The sequence below is a fragment of the Balaenoptera ricei genome, chromosome 13 (genome assembly GCF_028023285.1).
Source record: "Balaenoptera ricei isolate mBalRic1 chromosome 13, mBalRic1.hap2, whole genome shotgun sequence".
NCBI lineage: Eukaryota > Metazoa > Chordata > Mammalia > Artiodactyla > Balaenopteridae > Balaenoptera > Balaenoptera ricei.
In genome coordinates this window covers 99,439,226-99,445,056 of record NC_082651.1, presented here as the reverse complement: position 1 = coordinate 99,445,056, position 5,831 = coordinate 99,439,226, and positions in this window count along the sequence as shown.

Here is a 5,831-nt window from a genome sequence, read left to right as displayed (position 1 = left end):
GTTTCTCCCCCATGAGATTCTACCAGAATGGTTTAGGGAAGCTAATCGTAGGAGGGTCTGCATCCACCAGCCCCTGAAGGCACTGTGTTGCCTGCCAATGACAGTAAAGCTTCCTTTAGCTCACTCAGACTTTTCTAGTTGACCCAATGGATTCTTTTTAACGTATCAAATCATTTATTTAATTCATTAACAAAATCAGGAGGAGTACAGCAATAAAAAGGGATGAATAAAATGTGCAGTTTATTCTGGGAAGACAGTATTCACTATGTAGCTCTGAAAATAATTTATGGGCTACATTTATGGTGACAAAACTGGAGGAGAAGCACAGGTGTAGCCGAGCTTTACTCCATCCAGGTGCTAGGAAAGGCTCCCCCAGGGTACAATCGACCCTACATTTGTTGAAATTTGTTTCAAATTCCAGTTCTGCCCCAGTAGCCCCAATAAGACCCTGAACATCACTGAGACTTTGTTGTCTCCTCTTTAAAAAGAAGGTGATGAGAAAGCCACTGTGTGCAGCGGTAGTGACCTTGAGGAACGCCTACTAGGTTTGAGGACCTGTACCATTCGGTGCTGGGGGCTGGCTCCAAACAGTGGCGACGGACGGAAGACCTTCAGGCTGCTTGGTCAGGACACCGTCCTCCAGGCATACCAGCATATGAAGAATCAGAAACCACAAATCTGACTTTTGTAGACCTAGAAAACAATTGTCTGCACACCTTTTAGTCAAAAACATGTGTTTTTCAACGTTTGTCAGGACTGAAGTGCTTATAAACGACAAAACAAGATCAGCCTGGAAGGTGGGTTTATACTGATAACTACATGCACTAATGCTCCTCTTCCTGGGAAGTTATTTCTCTAACCTCAGCTACTGGAGCGCCACCCAGAACCTGCAGAGGGAATTGTTAGATGCCGGCTCCTTACTTGCCCAAGCCTCTGGCAAGTTGAAACGATAATGCAAAGCCTGTCCCTCATTAATTACCATGGCTTCCGGAAGGCTTCTTCAGTTCACATTAACATTTACTCTAATCTTGGGAAAAGTCTCACAATCTCGCGTGTCTCATTCAGCCAACACATTTTTATTGCGGACCTCCTTGTGACAGTGCCATCTTGGGTCCGGGAAGCAGCAGGGAGCAAAACAAAGTCCTTCTTCTCGTGGAACTAGTGGAGGAAACACTAGATAAACTGATACACATATATCAGTCAGTGAAGAAAATTTAAAAGGGGTGTGAGAATAGAGCGGGTCTCTGCAAAAAAAGGTGGGCTTTGATGTAAGACACAGGGCTACAGGACGGCCAGGGAAAGTCCTTTTGTCTAGGTGACAGTGGAGCAGAGACCTGAGTGGAGAGTGGGTCCAAGCCATGAAGACAGTTGATGAAAGAGCCAGGCGGGGGGATAGTGAGTGCAAAGGCCCTGAGGTGGAAATGCACTTGGCATATGTGAGGGGCAGCGAGGACAGCTCGCTCTCCAGACTGGAAATAACCCATTTGGGGGTAGGGTGTGGCTGTGAAGGGAGACAGACAAAAAAGGCCTTTACGGTAGGAGACAGAAGAACTGTCAGATAGAGACATCAGAACCTAGCAGGAATAGCTATTTAGAGCCACTTAGTGTTGGTCTAAACTGTCCCATGCCCCTCCTGTCCCTCGGAAGGGGTTACTTTATTGTACAGAGTACAATATAGTTGCTATCCGTATGATAAAGCAGACTTATTACTATGAGTTTCTATTTGTTTTCAGCACTCACTTTGTTTCAATTCCAAAAGCATCTATTCGGCCCTTACTACATGTGAGACACTATGCCAGACTTTGGGAATAAAATGATGAATAATTTAGTGTCATCACCTCCCAGGGTTCACCATCTTGCTACAGAGAAAAGGTGTAACTCTGTACCTTGATTAAGAAACAGGGAGATTCTGACAGATGAATAGGCAAAGAAGGTGTGGTACATATATACAATGGAATACTTCTCAGGACAAAAAAGAATGAAACAATGCCATTTGCAGCAACATGGATGCAACTAGACATGATCATACTAAGTGAAGTAAGTCAGAAAGGGAAAGACAAATATTATGTGATATCACCTATATGTGGAATCTAAAATTTGACACAAATTAACCTATCTATGAAATAGAAACAATCAGGGACATAAAGAATAGACTGATTGTTGCCAAGGGGGAGGGGGGTGGGAGAAGGTTGGATTGGGAGTTTGAGATTAGCAGATGCAAACTGGTTTATATAGAATAGATAAACAACAAGGTCCTACTGTACAGCACAGGGGAACTATATTCAATATACTGGGATTAAACCATAATAGAAAAGAATATGAAAAAGAATATGCATATGCATGGCTGAGTCACTTTGCTGTACAGCAGTAATTAACACAACTTTGTAAAACAACTATACTTCAATAAAAAATAAATTAAAAGAAGAAAAGAAACAGGGAGATGCTGTGTGTGTCTTAGAAGGCTCTCTACACAACATGGTTTCACTTTTATTTAAACTACTTAATGCTAAAAGGATAATCTTAAATTGCTGAAACATTCATTGACATGGAAATCCTTATTCCTAACAATGCCAGCCTAGGTGTATTTGTACATACATACATACAATTATACACATAAACCAATAAGTATATAACACTGCAAGACTTTCTAGACAATGTCTCCAAACTGATGAAATGCATCCTAACAATCAACAGCGTGAGTCTGCTTCTGCCCTACTACTAAGAATGGGTTTCTTGAAGCTTCTTCTCAAAGCTCCAGATTTGACAAGCAGATCGGCCTTTGGAGCAGGGCTGCGTCGCCCCGAGGGTTAGGTGGCCTGGCTCTGCTCCCGTACACAGCACCCCCTTTGTTTCCCGGAGGAGAAGGACGTGGCAGTTTTAAAGTTAAGGGCGTTGGTGACCGCCTGCCCCTGCATCAAGGCCCTTTGTGTTTGACCTAGCGGCTCCTCCCCACAAGAGATGGAGACAATTTTCTCACCCTGGAGCTGGGCTGTGCCACGACTAGCTTTGGCCTGTAGGATGCAGTGGACATGATGCTGTGCCGGGTCCCACCTGGCCTGGGGCAGCCGTGTGTGTCTCTGCTTGCCCTCTCGGAACCTTGGTTGGTCACCCTGTAAGCGACCCTGGAGCTCGTGAGGCTACAAAACCAGAGTCCAGCCAGCTCAGTGATCCCGGCTGAGGCCCCAGACAGAAGGGAAAGCCCACCTGAAGTCATCAGGCCCGACTCACGGCTGACCTGTGAAGGAGTCCACAGGGGACAGAAGAACCATCCAGCTGAGCCCACCCTGAACTGCAAGGTGGTTGGCTGAGGCCAGCAAGTTTTAGAGTGGTCTTTATGCAAGGAAAGCTTACTGATGCAGCCTCTGTGCAGAAATACACCCGTGTGCATACCTCGATCCACGGGTGTGCCAGAGAGTGATGCCGGATAAGAGGGATAGCATAAGTGTACACTCAGGTGTAAACTTGCAGAGAATAAAGACTGGCACAAAGAAACCAATAGGCGTGTACATCTCGTCCCTAAGACTACCTTAATGATTATTTCAGAAATATTGATTCACTTATTTTCACCACCTGAACACCTGAATGGGTGGTCAGTGAAGCAGACAGAACCAGAGAGCTCTGGTCTCTTCCCTGAGGTTGGAGGGGCGCAGTGTGTCATGTGCTGTGGCTGATGCAGCATTTTCTTGCACGTTCCTTTATTTTAAATAAAACATGCCTGGGAGGTAAAACAGGGCTAGAATCTGCATCCCTCCTTTTCAGATACTCAGAGAGGTTCATGCAGTTCAGTCCCCTGCTTCCTGCTGGCGAGTTTGCAAAGATGTGTGTGTTACTGGCGAGATTTCCTTCTGTCCTTGGTGTTGCCCTACTTACATCTATGCTGCTCTTTTCCCCTCCTAATTAGTATCATTTCCTCTTTCCAAGAAATCTGCCCACGAACTCCTTCTTTTTAAATCACTGGCTTGAAGCTACATGCCTAAGTTGGGTTAAGTTTCAGTCTGGGGACGGAAAGGAAAAAAATTGGAAAAGAGTAAATTTTATCATTTTCCCACCAAAGCTGACTTAATTCGATGGCATACAGATTTAGAAAACCCCTCTAAGCAGTACACAAATAATAATTTTCTGGTGTAAGCAATTGGTACGTATTATGGGTAGAATTGTGTCCTCCCCCAAGTGCATACATTGAAATTCTAACCTGAAGTACCTCAGGATACGTCCTTATTGTGAAATAGGGTCATTGCAGATGTCATTAGTTAAGGTGAGGTCATACCAGAGTGGGGCAAACCCCTAATCCAATATGACTGCTGTGCTTATAGAAGGGGAAATCTGAACACAGACACGCGCACAGAATGAATGTCGTGTGAAGATGAAGACAGAAATCTAGATGCTTGGGGTGAAGCATCTCTAAGCCAAGAAGATTGTCAGCAAAGCCCCCAAAGTCAGGAGAGGGCCAGGAACAGACACTCCCTCCCAGCCTCAGAAGGACCCATATGTGCTGACACCTTGATCTCAGTCTTCTGACCTCCAGAACTGGGAGAAGAGAATTTTCTGTTATTTACGCTGCCCAGTTTTTGGTACTTTGTTCCGGCAGCCCAAGCAAACTAATACAGTCTATTTACCATTTTGCCTGTCATGTGCTTTAATAACAGAGTGCTTCCGGTTCGGTATGTTCATCTCCTCACCTCCTCTTTCTCCCAAATCCCGCAGAAATGACAGTTAATATGTACCTAGGAAGCACAGCCGTAATTATGCTAAGAACACTGGAGGAAGATGCACTGGTGGGTCGGAGACTTTATCAGATGTTTGGGAAACCAAAAAGGACCCACGGCGAGATGAAGCCATGTGCAGAGGGCAGCACCCAGGATACGCGTGACAGGGGTCTGCCGTGCAAGAGCCCCTGCCCACCACAGAGCTACTGTGTTCCTGTGAACAGAACCCGGGCTGGGGAAAGTTGTAGCAGTCTCCTAGGAAGGGATGAGTCATGTGTGAATGATATCAAGTTGTCACGCGTGTCGTACCTGGGAAGTGGTTTAAGACACAGAGGCTGAATGACAGCTGGAACGGGAGTCAGAAAGCCACCTTTTCTGCCACTTTCAGTGCAGCATGCCCCAAAGATGCTGCCTCTGTGGTGACAGCCCTACTGTCTAAGGGGGCGATTTGTATACACCGTGGGGATGAGAGACAGCGTGGAAGTGAGACAGGACCTGAACGGGATCCTGTTACTGCCTCCCCTCAAATGCAGCCTGTGAGAAACCTGACGTCATCCAGAAGAGAAGCAGGGTCCGTACCGCAAATAAATCATTTCACAAAGTGAAAAAGTGGCAGCAGGAATAGCATTTCTTATGATGCAGTATTTACCATATTACCTGAGTCAGCATTGCCAGAGGGTATTTTTCTTTCTTGTGGAAATGAAGGCAGCAATTTTTAAAGCATACTAGTCTTATTGAAGTTTATTTAAAACATTTATGGATACATTTAAATATTAAGTGAAATGAAATGAAAGAAGCAGTCCGCGGTTTCTTTTGGATGTTTCCAAATTCGTAGCACAGACTTTTCAGGAAAGGGTAGAGGCTTTCTAAATTTCTTCTACTGGGAAAATTTACCTGAATTAGTCAGGATAAGCTATGGTGTGGTGATTAAAAAAAAAAAAAAAAAAGAAAAAAGCAAAAAGCAAGCAAGCAACCAACAAGAAAAGCCCTCTGGATCCTTAGTGGCTAAAAACAAGGAGGTTTATTTCTGGCTCCCATCTTGCACGACTCACATCAGCCAGGGCCACTATTCCACACGTCACTCCAGAACCCAGGCCACTGATAGAAATGTCTCTGGTCACTCCA